Source organism: Anas platyrhynchos, chromosome W (assembly GCF_047663525.1).
Source record: "Anas platyrhynchos isolate ZD024472 breed Pekin duck chromosome W, IASCAAS_PekinDuck_T2T, whole genome shotgun sequence".
Taxonomy (NCBI): domain Eukaryota; kingdom Metazoa; phylum Chordata; class Aves; order Anseriformes; family Anatidae; genus Anas; species Anas platyrhynchos.
The window spans coordinates 114,259-134,214 of record NC_092620.1 but is presented as its reverse complement, the minus strand read 5'-3'; the positions used below and the strand labels follow the sequence as shown (position 1 = coordinate 134,214).

Sequence of the window (19,956 nt, the reverse complement as noted above, 5' to 3'; positions counted from 1 at the left end):
GCCAGGGTGCGGGCAGAGGTGCCCAGGGCTGTGGTGCAGAGCAGGGTCCCTGCTGTGCCTCAGGGGCTGTGAGCCAGGGCAGGGTCTCTGCTGGCTGCCAGCCTCAGCACTCAGCCTGCCCAGGGAGCTGCCCAGGGCACTGCAGGGAGAAGCTGCACTTGGAAGGAGCCCCCTGAAACAGGCAGGACAGGTAGGGTCCTGCTGGTGCCCAGAGGCTGCTTCCTGGGGCAGGCTGCTAACAGGTCCATAGCACCCCCAGGCCATCTTTGGGGGAAATTCTTGATGGGGAGCACCAACGCCTGCACTACCTAAACGAAAGGCACTCTCAGGAGTCTTTGCTTCTGTTTTGCTGCCATGAAGGACAGTAAGGAGAATTGTAATGGATCAGTCCCTGATATTCTTTACTATATACAGCAGGGTAGTACTGACACTTCCGAAGCCCACAAAGGACACAGAGGATTAACCTGATAATTATCGTATCCCTAGGGAAAAAATAAAATAAAAATAAAAACTAGATATTTTACAAGCAGTAACATGTATTCTTCAAAGGAAAAGACTGTGATTCTTGCTGAGAAGGTTTCAGGGAAATTTGGTTGAGGTTTTGCTCAGAAAACACTATCTAACTTGCCTCTTTAAATTTCTCAATGGACAGACTACTACACCCAAAGCCAGCAAATGTCCAACAGCAGCTTCCCCACTGAGTTCCTCCTCCTGCCATTTGCAGACACACGCGAGCTGCAGCTCCTGCACTTCGGGCTCTTCCTGGGAATCTACCTGGCTGCCCTCCTGGGCAACAGCCTCATCCTCACAGCCATAGCCTGCGACCACCGCCTCCACACACCCATGTACTTCTTCCTCCTCAACCTCGCCCTCATCGACCTGGGCACTATTACCACCACTGTTCCCAAAGCCATGGCTAATTGCCTGTGGGACACCAGGACCATTCCGTATTTGGATTGTGCTACCCAGGTCTTTATGTTTGTTGCATTTGTTCCAGCAGAATTTTATCTTCTCACCATCATGGCCTATGACCGCTACATTGCCATCTGCAAACCCCTGCATTACAGGACAATAATGGACAGCAGAACTTGTGTCAACATGGCAGCAACTGCCTGGGGCAGTGGTTTTCTCAATGCTGTGCTGCACACTGCCAATACATTTTCCCTCCCACTCTGCCAAGGCAATGCCCTGGACCAGTTCTTCTGTGAACTTCCCCAGATCCTCAAGCTATTCTGCTCAGATGCCTACATCCAGGAAATTGGACTTATTGTGGTTACTGCATGTTCACTTCTGGGGTGTTTTATTTTTATTGTGCTGTCCTATGTGCAGATCTTCAGGGCTGTGCTGAGGATCCCCTCACAGCAGGGCAGGCACAAAGCTTTTTCCACATGCCTCCCTCACCTGGTCATGGTCTTCCTGTACATCAGCACTGGCACATTTTCCTACCTGAAGCCCCTATCCATTTCCTCCTCATCCCTGAATCTTTTGCTGGCAGTCCTGTACTCAGTGGTGCCTCCAGCAGTGAACCCCCTCATCTACAGCATGAGGAACCAGGAACTCAAGGATGCAGTGTGGAAAGTTATGTCTGGATGTTTTTCAGAAGCAATAAAATGTCTGTCTTCTGCATATCGCTGATAATGAAACTCACTAAAGACCAAGATATTTTTGTTTTGTTTCGTTTTTCTTTTCTTTTGAAACTGCTAGAGCCCTGCAACATGAGGCAATGGGAAGGGGTCGGGAAAATTATTAGTTATTCAAGCAGTGAAATTTCGTAGACTCGATTGAGTGAATCATCCCAAATCATCTCCTGACATTGGAGATGCGTTTGACTCAATGATCCTTGTGGGTCCTTTCCATCTGGGGCTATTCCATGAGTCTCTGTCTGTCAAGAAGGCTGGCTATCTGTGGGCACCCCACTGACCTCCACTTCTCCATTTGCTTCTTTGGGACCAGCACAGTCTGGGCTGCTCTGCTGGGCTGGGCTTGGGAGAGAAGATGGAGGTGTGGAAAGCTGGGGAGGGTCTGGGCTGGGTTTGCGTCCTGGAAGCGACAAGGGGGAACCACAGAGCAGTCTGGGCTGGGTCCTTGTTCACTGGGTATGGATATGACCAATGCTACTCATCAGGACTTTCACAGCAACTCCTTCTCTGCAGAGTTCTCAACATTTTCTTAAAATATATATTCAGTTCTTGTTTCACTTTTCCACACAGAGGTGACCATTTCCTTCAGGATGCCCAGGAGTTGCTAAAGGCTGCATGAAGAAACATGACTTTGGATGTGTGGACAACCTTTTGAAGCATGAGCTGGTTGGCAGGCAGAGTACCTGAGGGATTGTGCAAGGAATCACCTGCACCCGGTGCTCCTGGGTGTGTTGGAAAGAGGCATCCTGAGCACAACAGCTTCTTGTTGCCCTGTGGATGCTGGCTGTGAGGTCACTTCTGTCCCAGCCCCTGGCTGGACAACAGCAGGGAGGCAGAAGCTCTGAGGTCCTAAAGGCCATCAGAAAGCCGCCCCCAACAGGATGACACCTTTGGGGTGGCCAGGGGAAAGCTGGGAGAATAAAGGTGGGAGACCTGGGGAAGAGAAGATTGACTTCGCTAACATTAAGGAAAGATTTGGAAGAGGGAAAAATTGTTCACATAAGGGTACTGATACTGCAAAATATTCATGTTAGTCAATATTTCTAATTTGTACCCTGAGAACCTAGTCCTACCTTAAACGCTGTCCCTCAGCCTGAAAGGAATCCACTGTTCTAATCTCCAACATCAGATCATACCTCAAACTCAAACTCCAAACACATTTGCTGTTACCATTGGTCTTTACATATTGTTCATCCAAATCCCAGGCCCTAAATTCCTATCACTATATTGCCAGTTTTAATACCTGCCCTCATCCCAGAACAAAGTGGATAATAAAACCCTGACCAAAAATCTAGCCCATACCCTAAACACTGACTGGTTACCCAAAGCAGAACACCAAAGCTCTAAGACTCTGCTGAATCCCTAAAACTGCAAGGCAAGACCTAATCCCTAGAGCCTAACCTGAAAACCTAACCCCTAAATCCCTGCACTCTGATCATGTAATCAAATTGGTTTGGCCCCATGAGGCTGACATGGATCTGGTCAGGTCATAGGGATCAAGGAGGACATGGGTGGGGATGCTCTGCTGAGGTTAGCTGTGCCTCAGGATGTCAGGAGGCAGCAGGAGGCCCATGGCTGTGCAGGTGGGTGTCAGGGCACTTGTGCCTGATGGCCTGATAGGCCCCCTTCAGGTACATGGCTGGTCTCTGAGGGTGTCATTTTAGATGCCATAAGGAACTGAGGAGCTGCTGACATGCAGCTAGTGTAAATCTTTATTTCAAGGTCAGTCCTGCCCTAGTACCTAACAGAGCTTGCGCATAGGTTTGTCCAATCTCTTGAGAAATTGAAAGGCCATCTGGATATGTATGGCCTTGGAGGATGACAAGGACTTTTCCTTTGTCTAGTTAGGTGCTGGGCATCAAGGAGGGTGCCAGGTTTGTATGTTCCTATAGGGTTTCAATTGTGCCTTAGAAACTCTCTCTCCTGTAGGAAGCATTTGCCTTTGGTGGGGACTGTGAAATCACTTCTGCCTCTGGAGCTGATAGGCCAGCAGCAGGAGCAGAGCTGGGCCAGGGACTGGGAGGTCCCATCTTTCTGAAGTAGCTGCCAGGTAAAGGTGCCCTTGCCTCCTGTCTGGCAGATGGTCCTTCAGGCTCTCATCTTCCAGCGTCTCTCACAGGCCAGCAGAAGGCACCTGGCTGGCATGGTGTTTGTGTGATGTCCTCTGCTCAAATACCTGAAAGGCCCATGCAGAACCTGCCTTGGCTGTGGTTTTTCAAGTGTCTTGTGCCTGAGTACATGAGCAGAGAGCAGCAGGTATGTGGCTCGGTTGTGTCTATCTGAGGAGGTGAAAGTCCATCAGGAAGGCCACATAGCCCGGAAGATCATGGTGAGGTTCCTTGTGTCTGGTCAGCTGACAGGCCATGGGAATGTTGATGAGTGTCGATGCCTGTGTGAAGGATGGTTTCTGAGATGTTGGAACTTTCCTTGCTCATGGGAAACAGCATGGAAGAGGAAACCTGACTCAAAGTGAAGCTTTGATGGTGGGAGGTGGACATGAGAAGGAAGATACTTTAGTGGAGGGGATGTGTTATAGTGTCAGAGGTATCCTGGAGGAAATCCATTCTCAGTCCATGGGTTTGTGTTTCAGGCACAGCTGGAGAGGGTACAGACATCAATGAATGCACAGAAATTCCTATGTGAGTGTCAGGTGGGAAAGCCAGATGAATGTTTGCAGCCTGCAGGGAAACAGAGACAGGTGTGGAACAGTATAGGATAGCCAGCAGTGGAGAAGGAAAAGGGCACTGGCAAGGCAAAGCTTAGCCAAGAAAACCAAGGTCTTGTCCTTGGCTATGGCAGGTCTCTTCCACCAAGGCCTAGGAGGAGATGTGGTTCTCTAACATGGCAATACAACTGGGGCTCCTCTTTTTGTACCTCCTGACAGAGGCCTGGAGATGTCACACCTCTGTCTTTCATTTGGCACTGCATACCACATCCGGGTCTGAGGAAGTGCCCGGAGCTCCTTTGTGAGAGACAGAAGCTCTCTGCCCAGGGCTGGCAGCAGGCCGTGGCCTTTCTGCTTGATGAAACAAACCCAGCATTTTCTCAGTCTCAGAGCCACCTGCACAGGGCCTTCGGTTGCCTGCACATGGCCTCCAGTTGCCTGCTCTAAGGACTCCATGGAGCTTTGTCAGAAATGGCCCTCATTGGAACTAATCAATGCTTTCAAGAACTTTGGTGTTTGGCTTCTGTCTTTGGCTGTCATCATGATATTCATCATGACATTTCATCAGTCTGCTCTCAGGAGCTGAAGTTGATAGACTTAGCAGCAACTACACCTTGGGACTTATTAAGACACAGAAAGGCCTAAGAGTCTCTTAAGGAGGTCTGGACAGGTAGGAGAAGTTGGACACTGTGCTGACAACCTTGCTCCTCACCTCCCCAGCTCACACCATTTCTTTCATTGATCCTCTAGGACGTGCATCACTTCTGAAATCAGATTTATCCACTCAAGTCTGCAGTTGCACCTTGTATTTCCCTTGTCCCAATTCCCTCCTACTTCCTTAGAACATCCTATAACATACAAAGAACCTACAAAGGTTCTGGTTTTCTCAGTGCCAGCTGGCAGCATCCTTCCTCAGCACAGAGAAGAACTGAAACACAAGGCTGCTTTAGCCCACCAGAGATCACAATTTTACAGTGGTCTGATTCTCAGCTTTCAGCAAACACAACCCACACAGATCCTTGCTCCATGAACACTTTGACTGATGAGGATATTTCTCTGGAGTTTCACAGAGAGACATATTTTTTCTGAAGCCTGTAGCTCATCAGCTGAGATTTCTTCCAGATGAGAAAGCCAGGTGTGAGACAAGAAGAGGAAAGGAGCTTCTCTTAACCCCCACCATGGGCAATAGCCCAAGTGCAACATATATAACCAAGTTGCCAAAGTACTGAGCTGATGCAGCCCACTGGGGGCTCCTTGGAAAAGGAATTAGATGTGAAGAGATGGGTCCAGCTGGAGAAGAGATAGCATGCAGATGAGAGTCTGTGAATAAAACTAGGTGGGATAACCCGGACATTGGTTTCTGGGGCCATTTCTGATGCCTTTGGTTATCTGAAAATTCTGCATGGATCAGAAAATATGACATAGGCCCGTAAGGTGACTGTCCCCCAATAACACTAGCTGCAGGAGGTAGAAAAGACATGGACTGGGACAGCTTCTGTTCTCTTCTCTGCTGGGTGCTTGCAAAACGTTGTTCCCCTTCCTTGACCATCTCCACCAGAATGAGAAGGTCATATATCAGGCTTGGATGTGAACCCTGTGCACCTACATTTCAATGTGAGGCTCCTGAGAAAATTTGGGATCCATATCACTTGTCCTTAGCAGCACCAGCAAAAACAACTGTGCCCACTGGGTCTCCCCAGCCTGCATTTCCATTCAGAAGAGAGGTAGCTTTTAAACTAGAAGAGAGTATATTTAGATTGGATATTCAGAGGAAACTGTATTCTCTGAGAGTGTGAGGCACTGGAACAGGTTGACCAGAGGAGCTGTAGGTGTCCCATCCCTGGAAGTATTCAAGGCCAGGCTTAATGGGGCTTTGAGCAACCCGGTCTGGTGGAAGGTGCCCCTGACTATGGCAGGGCAGTTGGAACTGGTTGATCTTTAAGGTGCCTTTGAAACCAAATCTTTCTATGTTCTTGTGATCTTATGATTAATGTGACTGACCAGACTTGTTTCCTGTCACTGCCTCCCATTCTTATTTTTCCTCATTGCATGGGAAAAAGTCTTGGATCAGATCCCCTCAGTGCTTAGCTGATTGTCAGGGCTAAACCACAACATATTGCTGTTGGTGACTGGGCTTGAGCTTCTGCTAAAAGTATTACAGCTAATGGGTTAATCTCAACAAGTTTTCCAGACGAAGCCAGTGCACAGATTCCTCTTTGCCAGTCTAGAGGCAAAGAGCAAGGCAGGGCACTTGGGGTCTAAGACCAACCCAAGCCCCATGTTAAAAGTCCTTAAAACTCCCCACTTCTGAGCTTCCCATTTTCCTGCCTAAGTGCACCCATTCTGTCCTGGGACAGGTCCTGAGGGGACAACACAGCCCACGGAGAAACTACTTCACTGCTTCAAACCCATCATCTCCTCCCCCACCCTTGTGTTTTGAGGTGGTCGCTTTTTGCAGTCATTTGTTCTGATCCTTTCTATGTCTAAACACATAGGGAAAGGTGAAGGAGTAAATGTCTGTCTTTGCTGAACAAGTTTCTCTTGTGGTTTTTGTTTTAGTTTTGTTTGTTTTCCTGTTAGAGACGTGGTTTGATTTACAGAAGAGAGTAATTTACTACAGTCATCAGAGACTTGAGTAATGAGTTTAACTTACTTCACTCCTGGTGCCTGTGAGAACTTGTTCTCCTGAGGATCCCCCAACAATCAATGAAGGCAAGAAAAAGTGCTTGTGTCTAGATCATCCCATCCTAGAACTGCCATGCAAAATAAAGGTGAGGGATCTCTTTCAGATGCTCTTCTCTCTCTCAGCATTGATGGGATGGGAGTAAGTCAAATAGCTCAACCTGAAGGATGTGACTTTTAGACAAGTGAAACATAAACCTACACAGTAGTACTTGGCACTTTGCTTTTTTTAGGTACTTCCTCTTTGTACTACAAGGACTATCCTTAAGCTTTTGAAGAGGACAAGATTTTTCCACCTCTCAGAAAAGCAAGACATTTAGTTCAGAATGTCTGATAGTAAGAATGATGAGCAATTCTGGATACATCTGTATTTCAGTGCAGAATGAAGTCAGATGAGATTGTGACAGATCTGTTTCCACTGACCTGGTGGGACCATAATGAATTTTGGCCTTACTTTACAGTACTGAAAAAGGCAAGCTACATTTGGTCCCCATTTTCCTTCATTCCTAAAGAAATAAGGGAAGATGACAAAAAAGAAATCACAGCATTACAAAAGAGAGACCTGAAATTTCTGTCTTGAAATAAACCAGGGGATCCTCAGCTGCTGGTAGTCCAAAAAGGCAAGTACTGAAGAGGAGAGAGAATAACTTTCAATATACATCTTTGAATTCATGGTTTAGCATCTACAAAATAGAAAATATTTGTGCAGAAGATGAGATTTCCTTTCGAAACATTGTTACAATGGGTGTTTGCAATTATTCTGAGTAAATGAGGACCTTCCCAGGAACAGGGTGCAATCGCTAACAACCCCTTATTAGTCCTGTGCTCTTGAGAAAGAATAATTTGTGGCTGATGGACAAGGTTGGAAAGAAGACAAGAAATTCCCTGTTGACTCTGCATGATATGTGAAATGGAAAAGGCAGATTTAAGGAAGGTCCAACAGAATCTTCTTCTCTCTCTGTTGTATAGGAAGCCTGCAAGCAAGGAAAGAGAGAAGGAAGGAGATAACCTTGCATCCAGACCATGAAATTATTTTACTTGGTTTTGTCATGTTCCTGCCTTAGCAGGATGAATGGAAATTGGGCATGGGAGTAGGCAATGGAACTGTCATTTCTGAATTCATCCTCACAGGCTTCTCAGGGCTTGATCAAAGGCTACAGCTATTTTTCTGCATGGTCCTTCTACTCATGTACCTGACAACGGTGATGGGGAATGCAGCCATCATTTTCCTGGTGTGTGTGGATAACGGCCTGCAAACCCCCATGTACTTTTTCATTGGCAATCTGGCATTCCTGGAAATCTGGTTTACGTCCTCCACAAGCATCAAACTGTTAGTGATTCTGAGCTTTGGCAGGAAAACAATCTCAGTAAGCGGCTGCTTTGCCCAGTCCTCCTTCTATTTTGCCCTGGGTATTGCAGAGTTTGTTCTCCTTGTTGTCATGTCCTTTGACCGTTATGTTGCCATCTGCCAGCCTTTGCGCTATGCTGACATCATGAAGCATCAGCTCTGCATCCAGCTGGTTGCTGCTGTTTGGGTCATGGGCTTCACATTCTTGAGTTACCACTTGGTGCTGCTCTCCAAGCTCACTTTCTGTGGTTTGAACAAGATCCAGCACTTTTTTTGTGACAACACCCCTTTATTCCAACTGTCTTGCTCTGATGTCACCCTGCTTTGGAAAACAGAATCGGTTTTCATATTGTTTATCATGCTGTCTTCCTTGTGTCTAACTCTGGCATCTTACACAAGCATCTTCTTCTGTATTCTACAAATGCCAGCAGCCTCTGCGAGGAGAAAAGCTTTTGCTACATGCTCTTCCCATCTCACCACCTTGGCCATTGCCTATGGAAGCTGCATTGCTCTCTACGCACCCTCCTCAGGACATGTTTCTTTGGAGACCAACAGCGTTGTAGCTTTGCTGAACACTGTCCTGTACCCATTCTTAAACCCATTCATCTACAGTCTTAGAAACAAGGCCGTGATGCTGGCCTTGAAGGAAGCCACGGCCCGTGCAACAGCACAGCTATTCCCATAATCATGATGCATTTCTGAAAAGCAATTTGAATTCTCTGCTGTCGTATCTTATGTAATACCACCATCATATATATGTGACCTCCACATGCAGATGCCTCCAGAGGTTTATGTTCTTGCTGGATTGCGTTAGGCTGTATGATAAGAAGCACATCTGTACACAAAACGAAGACCCAAGGAAATGATGTCAGGATGAATAATTCAATTCATGCCCTGCTCTGACTGCTTCCAGGCCCATCACAGGAGAGCCCTCAGCTCATCAAAGGCGTATCTCCATGAGCCTGGAAGAACACAAAGCACAATGGTAGGTGGGAACCCAAGTCACTGGCTCCTGTGGAACCAAGATCTTGCCCCAGCTCCTTCCAGGACTGCCTTGGGAGGGCTGTCACCCCACTGTCCAGGCAGAAACCCATCCAAATGCATCACTGGCAGCAGCTCTCCGCATCACCATTTGGACTAATGGGATTGCTGCCAAGGGCTGTAGGTCACTTGATGGTTGTACATAGGGGTAAGTGCAGCAGCTGGACTAGAACCAGGGCATCAGAGGGCCCATGTGTCATTGTAGTCAGCAACAGGAGAGATGGGAGTGTGTGGACTTAATGTGTGTGTGCCTGTGTCTTTGGGAGTGTGTGTGAGATTGGGGTGGTGTGTGTCAGCAGCTACAGTGGGGCTGCACCTACGGGAGCTCATAGGTCCAAATGGCTTCAGCTGGGCAGACTGGGAGCCAGGAACTTGTCCCGGGCAGGCTGAGTATCTGATCCCAGCTGCTGGAAGGATCTACCTTGCACACATGCACATGCAATTGCGCACACAAGCACTTTACATTTCCCTATAATGGGCCTCCGTCTTGCTCAGCCAGAGAGGCAATCAGGATAATGCTTCTGCTGTTTGTGGTTGTGTGAATGCTGAGTGTGCCTGCCTGCATTCACCTGTGTCCTGTGTCATTGTGGACTGCACTCTGCTGCTAAAGGGATTGAGAAAAACACATTCGTGATATCAGTTGTGTCATGCCTCTTGTCTGGCTTTGATTCTAGTTCATATTGGAGTTCTACCACGTCCAGCACTGCAGCACTCAGTAGTGGCATGATTTCATTCAGGCCACAATAGTCCACTGTTAGTCTCCACTTTTTGTCAAGAATTCACACTAGCCATATGGGACTATTAAAGGGTGAGCAAGTCTTGCTGATCACTTCTTGTTTCTCCAGTCAATAAACTAACATATGAATTTGAATCAGGGAGTCTCAGCTAGTGCAATATTGCTCCCTGTGCACCACTGGAGTAATGATCAGCATCTGCTGCTCTTTGACCCTCAGCAACCCCACAACAGAAGGATTCTCCAAGAGACTGGACAAGGTAAACAGCTGTTTAATGTCATCATCTTAATGTAACTCTGCTTCAGCCTCCAATACAGTTAACTGTCAGGATTTCCCTGTCAATCCAGAAATAAAAATGAGTTCTACCCCTTTATAGCTGGATGGCATTACAGTACATTGTGCGCTGGTGTCCACAAGAGCCTTAAACTTCTGTTGGTCTGATGTGTCAGGCCATTGAACCTACACAGTCCAATAAACTCAGTTGTCCCTCCACCCGATTGGAGGCAGAGCACCTTTAGTTCTGGTCGGAATATTCATGGAAATTGGAGCAGCAATTTTCCTGGAAGAGCCATTCTCCCCCCCTCCCTCCATCCTCCCTTTTGCAATTGTTTTTCCTTGTAACTTACATACCTATGCCTCTAGGGTTGAGGTAGATTTCCCATCCCATTTTCTCATGTCTCCTTCATGGTCACGTGGGTAAAACCACAGAGTGGTATGTTGTGTGGACCCACCATACCCCTTTCTTGTGCAGAGGCATGCTTACTCCTAACAGCTGAGGTACTGGTTCGTACACATAGAGGGAGGAAGGTATATGCTCTTTGAGTTGGTGGACCTCTTGCGAAAGTTTCTCCACAACCAAGACACAGGCCCATAGTGCAGAAGAAATGCCTGCCATGACCGTGCTGCATCTAAGGGGATCTACTTTCCATTAGGGCTATCTGCACAAGAAAAGTCTTAGAAAAACAGACCATAGAAAGATAAATACTGTAAAGGAGTTCATGACAGTTCTGGGAGATTGAGCAAGTTTCTAACTCCCTGAAACTCATACTGCAACTGGGCAAAATAGAATCATAGAATCATTAGGGTGGGAGAGACCTCCAAGGTCATCTGGTCCAACCATGCCCCTACTACCAATGTCACCCACTAAATCATGTCCCTAAGTGCCAGGTCCAAACTCTCCTTAAAAACCCCCCAGGGACGGTGACACCACCACTTCCCTAGCCAACCCATTCCAATGCCTGACTACTCTTTCTGAGAAGAAATGTCTTCTAATTTCCAAACTAAAACTAATGGAGCAACCTGAGGCCATTCCCTCTAATCCTATCAGTAGTTATCTGCAAGAAGAGGCTGACCCCCAACTCCCCACAACTTCCTTTTGGTAGCTGGAGAGAGCAATAAGGTCTCCCCTGAGCCTCCTCTTCTGCAGACAAAACAACCCCAGTGCCCTCAGCTGCTCCTCATTAGAATTTGTTCCAGACCCTTCACCAGCTTTGTAGCCCTTCTCTGGATATGTTGCAGGGCCTCAATGTCCTTCTTGTAGTGAGGGGCCCCAAACTGAACACAGTACTCAAGGTGCAGCCTCAGCAGAGCCGAGTACAGGGGGATGATCACCTCCCTGGTCCTGCTGGCTGCGCTATTCCTGACACAAGGCAGGATGCCATTGGCCTTCTTGGCCACCTGGGCAGACTGCTGGCTCATGGTCAGGTGAGCATCAACAAACACCCCCAGAACTTTTTCCTCTGCACAGCTTTCCAGACACTCTGTCACAAGCCTGTAGTGTTACATGAGGATTCACTTAGCCAAGTTGAACCTCATCCCATTGGCCTCTGCCCATTGATCCATCCTGTCCAGGTCATTCTGAGGGGCCTTCATACTCTCTGGCAGATCGACACTTCTCCCCAACTTGGTGTCATCTACAAAGTTCCTGAGGGTGCACTCAATTCCTTCATCCAAATCATCAGTAAAGATATCAGAAGATGGGCCCCAACACCGACCCCTGGGGAACACCACCGGTGACGGGTCACCAGCTGGATTTCACTCCATTCACCATCACACTCTGGGCCCATCTGTCCAGCCAGTTTTTAACCCAGCGAAGAGTGTACCTGTCCAAGCCATTGTGCTGCCAGCTTCTCCAGGAGAATGCTGTGGGAGACTGTGTTAAAGGCCTTACTGAAGTGTAGATAAACTATGTCAACAGCCTTTCCCTCATCCACCAGGTGGGTCACTCGTTCATAGTAGGAAATGAGGTTGGTCAGGCAGATTCATGCCTTTCATGAACCCATGTTGACTGGGCCTGATCCCCTGGTTGTCCCGCATATGCTGTGTGATTGCCTTCAAGATGGCCTCTTCCCTCACCTTTCCTGGCACCGAAGTCAGGCTGGCAGGCTTGGAGTTCCCCAGGTGTCTGTGATCCTGTAGCTGAAGACAATTGTCTTCTACATAGAACCCCAGTTCTGGGAAACACTGACCTTTAACAAGAAAGAAACAAATGAACAAACAAAATGCTAATAGACTCAGACTCTCCTCAATGACTATTGTATTAAACCAAAAGAAAACAAACCCCCAAAGAATTATAGAAGCTGAAAAGTGCATGGACACATTTTCTTAGATTTTAACCTTTCAGTTTTTTGTTTCATTTTAATTGATATTAATTGACATCAATTGACATCTTTCAGGCCTAGAGCTTTTTTTAATGCACACCAGGATCCCATTAGCCCTCTTGGCCACAAGGGCACAGTGCAGGCTCATGGTCAACCTGTCGTCCACCAGGACCCCCAGGTCCTTCTCCTCAGAACTCCTCTCCAGCAGGTTATCCCCCAGCCTGTACTGATACTTCGGGTTGTTCCTTCCCTGGTGCAGGACTCTACACTTGCTCTTATTAAATCTCATTTGGTTTCTTCCTGCCCATCTCTCCAGCCAGTCCATGTCTTGCTGAATGGCAGCACAGCCTTCTGGCGTGTCAGCCACTCCTCCCAGCTTTGTTTCACTGGCATACTTGCTGAGGGCAGACACTATTCCCTCATCAAGGTCATCGATGAAGATGTTGAACAAGACCAGACCCAGCACCGACCCCTGGGGAACACAGCTAGTCACAGGCCTCCAGCCAGACTCTGCTCTTCTGATCACCACCCTGAAGAAGACTAATGCAAAGAAGATACTGAGTGCTTCCAGTATCAACAGCACCACTCAGATTGGTGTCATTGGAAAAGTTGCTCAGGGTGCACTTGATCTCACTGTCTACGTCTTCTGATAATAATAGGAAACAGTGCTGGTCCCAAGACAGACCCTGACGGACACTACTCCTCACTGGCCTCCACCTGGACATAGAGCCATGGAAAGCAATTTCATAGAGCAATGACCTCCACCTGATAATAAAACAATTTCTTCATCCTGTTCCTGACCACAACATTGGAAGAAGAACCCAACGTCCAGGCACCAGCACTGTGGAAATACCCTTTTTTTTAAACAGACGTGACGGGGTAGCCAGCTATACGTTAACAATAGATACAGATACAAGGGTCTCTGGGTAAAAAAGAGTGGGTTTAGGCCACTCTGCAGAAGTGGAGTGAAGGAAGAAAAACAAGATTATCACAGAAAAAAAGCACAAAGACCAGCAGTTTCCTGAGATGAAATGGAAATGCCTTGCGAAAAGACATGAGCAGCTTACTGCTGCTGAAAGACTACTGATTGACTCAACTTCTTCAGTGCATCCTTGAGCTCCTGGTTCCTAATGCTGTAAATGATGGGGTTCACTGCTGGAGGCACCACTGAGTACAGCACTGTCACCACCAGGTTCAGGGATGGGGAAGAGATGGAAGGGGGCTTCAGGTAGGCAAATATGGCAGTGCTGGAAAAGATGGAGACCACAGCCAGATGAGGGAAGCACGTGGAAAAAGCTTTGTGCTGTCCCTGCTTGGATGGTATCCTCAGCACTGACCTGACGATCTGCACGCAGGAGAAAAGAATAAAAATAAAACACCCTGAAACTAAAGAGAGACTAATCAGAACAAGCCCTGAGGTAGACATCTGAGCAGGAGAGCTTGAGGATCTGGGGGATTTCACAGAAGAACTGGTCCAAGGCATTGCCTTGGCAGAAGGGGAGGGAAAATGTACTGGCAGTGTCCACCATGGCATAGAGAAAACCACTGCCCCAGGCAGCTGCTGCGATCTGGGCACAAGCTCTGCTGCCCAGGAGCCTCCCATAGTGCAGGGGCTTGCAGATGGTAACATAGCGGTCATAGGCCATGAGGGTGAGAAGACAATACTCTCCTCCAATCATGAACAGAAAGAAAAAGACCTGGGCAACACATGCTGAGTAGGAGATGGTCCTGGTGTCCCACAGACTTTTTCCAACTCCAACCAATTTGTGATTCAGTCATTCTGGAATGTCTTGCAATGTCTCTGAGAACTTTTCTGTAGTATCATTGCACCAGTTGTACTCGAGGTTCCCAAGGGCAGAGACTCATTTTGAGAATGACACCACTCACTGTGTAACCTTGAGGAGCAGGGATTACAATCAGCAGCGAGGCCTCAAAACACAGCATTATCATGCACTCTAACTCCACAGTCTATCCCTTTCTTCCCTGAGTCAGAAGGGACCTCTGGAGGTGTTCACTACCATCATCTTCTCTGAGCAGTTATAGCTTTATGGTAGATCAGGATAGTCAGTGCTTTCTGCAGCTGGGTATTGAAATCTCTGGGCCCATGACCCAGTCTTGATCCACAGTAACTGTTCCCCCAGTATAGACACTGATGCCAGCAGAAGGATGGAGCTGGTCAAATTTCAAAGATTAGCGCCCCTTGGGCAGTGGGGAATGGCAGTCCCCACACTCCCCACATGTGGTCCCCAAGCTGTTGGTACTGCTATGCAGAACAAACAGGCTGTACAGAGGTACTTCAGACAAAGCTACTTCACGAAGGGGGAATTGAATCACTCCCCACCTTCCCTTCCCTCTGCCTGCTGGGTGCCCACTCTCTTCCCTGAGATCGCGGAGTCACGGGTTCCCTGAAGTACCTGGCTTTAGTTCTTTCCCTGTGGCTGAGCTCACAGTGGGAGATCTCTCACTTTCAGAGGGGCTGCAGTCACTGCCCACACCAGACTCTCATGTCCCTGGAGGTATCCTGGGCTCTGCAGGCAGCTCCAGATTCCCCTTCTGAAGGACATCACCTATGGATCACATGAGGGAATGGCCCTGGCTATGTAATGCAGTGACCATTCGCTGCCTCTGCTGTCAGCAGATACCCATGGGTGAGTCTTAAATCTAGTCCTTGATCTCTGACAGGTCACAATGCAAAAATGAGCCATTCCCTCCTGAACTGAAGCAAGAACAGATCCTTGTGGGGAGCAATTCTTTGGGCCTATTCTTGACAAGTTTTTTGGGGAAAGGAAGTCCCAGGCTTCACGCATTGCACTGGGGTAATTCCATTTTATTACTGAGATGTCATGAGAGAGTCTTCACTGACTCACAGTGTTAGATGCACATCTATATGGCCTGCTAATGGGACAGAACAAGCTTGTTCATTCACAGCAGTGGGGGGAATCCAAATATTTATGTACAAATGCAAGGAACAGAAGCAGTAATAATGACCCATTCCACTAAAAGAAATAATAATTAATAATAATAGTAATGAGTACAAAGACAACACAAGCTTGGAAGGGGATGCACTTGTATTCATTATTGAAGAGTGAAGGGATCTTTATAAGTACTGGAAAACATTCCCCAAATCTGTCTCCTAACTGCACACTTGAGCTCCTTGTTTTGCATGCTGTAGATGAGGGGGTTCAGAGCTGGGGGCACCATGGAGTACAAAACTGCCAGCAAAAGGTTGAGGAATGGAGAAGAGATGGAGGGGGGCTTCAGGTAGGCAAATATGCCAGTGCTGATGAACAGGGAGACCACAGCCAGGTGAGGAATGCATGTGGAAAAGGCTTTGTGCCGGCCCTGCTGTGAGGGGATCCTCAGCACAGCCCTGAAGATTGGCACATAGGACAGCACAAGGAAAACAAAACACACAAATCCTAAAACAACACTAACCACAAGAAGCCCAGCTTCTCTTAGGTACGCATCTGAGCAGGAGAGCTTGAGGATCTGGGGAAGTTCACAGAAGAACTGGTCCAGGAGATTTCCCTGGCAGAGGGGCAGTGAAAATGTATTGGCTGTGTGCAGCACAGCATAGAGAAAAGTACTGCCCCAGACAGCTGCTATCATGTTGGCACAAGTTCTGCTGTCCATTATTGTCCTGTAGTGCAGGGGTTTGCAGATGGCAATGTAGCGGTCATAGGCCATGATGGTGAGAAGATAAAACTCTGCTGCAACAAAGAGAATATAGAAAAAGACTTGGGTAGCACAGGCTGCATAGGAAATGGTCGTGGTATCCCACAGGGAATTGGCCATGGCTTTGGGAACAGTGGTGGTAATAGTGCCCAAGTCAATGAGAGAGAGGTTGAAGAGGAAGAAGTACATGGGGGTGTGGAGGTGGTGGTCGCAGGCTATGGCTGTGAGGATGAGGCTGTTGCCCAGGAGGGCAGCCAGGTAGATGCCCAGGAAGAGTCCGAAGTACAGGAGCTGCAGCTCACGTGTGTCTGCGAATGGCAGGAGGAGGAATTCTGCGGGGAAGCTGCTGTTGGACATTTACTGTCCTCTCAGGGCAGGGTTGGCTATCTGTGTTGGAAAAGACATAGACAATTAGGACAGGGTTTTTGATCAAAACCCTCTTCATTTCTCACAGACCCTTTGCACACCCACTTTCATTCTCCCCATCTCAGGTTGGTATAGTTACAGTAACCCAGCTGGCAATCTGCTCTCTGTTGGTTGAGTGCACTATGGGGAACCTGGAGGATTCTTCAAAGAGAGCCCCCCACTTCTGGGGAGGTTCCTGTTTTTGGATGGCCTGAGATTTGAGAAGGGAATTTGTAGCTTTGTCCATGTGGGACTAAACTCCAAGGCCAGCATTCAGCATTTATGTTGACACCCATGGCCATCTGCCCCTGAGACAAGGTCACTGGGAGGGATTCTTCTGCTTACAATCATAGAATCGTTAAGGTTGGAAAAAATCTCCAACATATTCTAAGCCAACCATTCTTCTATCACCAATATCACCCACTAAACTATGGCCTTAATTATTATGTCCAAGCTTTTGTTAAATACCCCCAGGGATGGTGACTCCAACACCTCCCTGGCAAGCCATTCCCATGCCTGACCACTCTTTTTGGGAAAAACATTGCTCCTCATTTCCAACCTGAACCTCCCTGGTGCAACTTGAGGCAATTCCCCCTTGTCCTACTGCTGGTTATCTGCACGAAGAGGCTGACTCTCAGCACCTCACAATTTCCTTTCAGGTAGTTGTAGAGTCCTTCCTCCTCACCTTCTTCAGTGACCAAGTGACCGAGCCAGTAACCACTGAGACAAAACCTGTTCTCACCTCAGCCTGTCCCCTGCTCTTTCTCTCCAGGCATGAGAATTGGAGAGGGTAGGCTGGAGGAAACAAGAGGCACTGTGCTGTGTGCCCTTGGCGAATTGTACCCATCATACAGAGAGGCTGTGCAGTAGCTTCATGCTCATTCTTCAGAAGATGGGCTGTGACACGGAGTCACATTCCCCACCTGCCCCTCCTTGTTGCTTATTACGAGGTCCAGCATAGCACTTCTCTCCACTATTAATGGAAGTAGGAAGGTATCATTAATGCATAACAGGGCCTTCCTGGATTGACTATGCCCTGCTGTGCTGTCCCTCCAGCAGATACCAGGGCGGTTGAAGTCCCTTCTGAGGACCAGGGCTTTTGAATGTGAGGCTGCTTCTATGTGTTTACAGAGGGCCTCATCTGCTGGTCTTCCTGATCAGGTAGCCTGCAGCAGACTCCCACTATAATGCCCCCTGTCCCTACCCTCCCTTTACTCCTGACCCATCAGCTCACTGTCAGATCCTCACTCATCCCCAGGCAGAGCTCCATGCACTCCAGCTACTCACTCACATAGAGGCCACACTGAACTGAACCAACTGAACAAGCTCCCGTGGGTTTGTGGATAGTGTGATGGGTGCATCTCACAAAAGGATTATCACATGGATCAAAGGGTTTCCAGCTCAGAATGAGATGCCTCAGATGGATGAATGCAATGCACAAGAGTACCTAACCCCTCCCCATCCCCGCCTGTGTGTCCTATTTGTTATTGGCCATGAACAGAGTTTTTCAGAGGGAACGTTTGCACCTCTCAGTGACAGTAAAACTCTGTTAGGAATAACCATAATTCTGAACTCAGCTTCTCTCTGCTGTTTCAAAGGGATATTTGGTAATTATTTCAGATGACTTAATTATTTCAGTTGACTTCAAAGTATGTTCTGCAGAGGTGACTGTTGCTTTGCAGGAGGTGTCAGCCCTGGAGCGCCAGGGACATCTCAAGGGAGACAAGAAGTAAAGAGACAGCAAAGCCTAGGGCTGGAGCTATGCTGCTGAGCTGGGCCGGGCTCCTGGGCCCAAGGGGAGCTCCTGGCAAGCGGGCAGCAAGGCAGAGAGACAGCTCTGCCCAGGAGCAGCTCCTCTGCACAGCACAGCAGGGCTGGGGGCACTGCCTGCAGTGGACAAGGTCAGCTGAGAGAAGGGAGGGAGATGTTAAAGGCAGTGTGGAGGCGGGATGCTGAGAGCTCACTGCAGGAGAAATCTTCACAGCCCTGAACAGGGTAAGTCTCTGGTTGCAGGGCAACACAGCTGTTGTTCCTGGTGCCATCTCCAGATTTGCTGGCAAATCCCACATCCTATGGGACCTTTCAGGAGGACTCTCTACTTCCTCTACTGTAGAGAAGAATGACAAGCAGAGATTACCTTCCAAAGCTGTCAGAGATGAGGTTTCCTTCTCACAGGACCAGCTGCAGGCTGTGTAACCAGGGTGCAGGCAGGGGTGTCCAGGACTGTGGTGCAGAGCAGGGTCCCTGCTGTGCCCCAGGGGCTGTGTGCTGGGACAGGGCCTCTGCCGCCTGCCAGGCTCAGCACTCAGCCTGCCTGGGGAGCTGCGGGGAGCTGCGGGGAGAAGCTGTGGCTGGAAGGGGTCCCCTGGCAGGACAGGGCAGAGCGTTGCCAGATGCTGCTGCCTGGGGCAGGCTGCTCACAGCTCCACAGCACCCCCACTGCATCTTTGGGGATATTCTTGACAGTGAAAACCAAGGCAGGGACTACCTGAAGGGAAAACACTCTCTGGAGTCTATGCTTTAGGTTTTCTTCCCTGAAAGGAAGTCAGGGGAATGATAATGAAGTTCTCAGGTTTGTATTAGTAAAACAAGCTCCAAGATCATTACACTGAAAGATCTGTAGGTCTATGAGGAACCTCATAACTCAGCAGGACTCTCCTCCTGTCCAGAGGCTGCTCTATGAGTCAGGCTCCAGAGCACCCCGAGGGCATTTTGGCGGAGACTCTTCAGGAGGAAGATCAGAGCAAGGAATTCTTGAAGGGAAGGTGTTTGCATTCCGACTTCTCTCCTCTTGCTTTCCTGGGTGGCAGTGGGAGATGGGAATTTATTTCTACATTTTGATGAAGACCCTGAGAGCCCAGTTCTTCTTAGCCCTTGATCAGTATGAGCAAATCCATAACCACTGAACACATGGAGATATTCCTGAAAATTATACAGGGACAGGTGGTGTCTGCAAGACAGAGTTGAGAATTCAGTGGATGGAATGTTGTCTGTGAACCATGGCAGGGAGGAGAAATTGGGAGAGAGAAGCAGCTGCCATCAGGGACAGCTCAAGGAAGTAGAGACCTGGGCAGGGATGGAAAAAGGAGCTGCTGCCTGAAACACCAAGGGAGGGAGGATTCAGACACCCCCTGCCAGGCCTGCAGTGCAGGCCCCTTCTCTGCAG

The 19,956-nt window shown here is 48.4% G+C and overlaps 1 pseudogene; it reads left to right on the top strand.

The window, feature by feature from the left end:
• The first annotated feature begins 8,036 nt into the window (after nucleotides 1–8,036).
• LOC140000578 (olfactory receptor 6E1-like) lies at nucleotides 8,037–9,020 on the top strand (annotated as a pseudogene).
• Nucleotides 9,021–19,956: the final 10,936 nt, after the last annotated feature.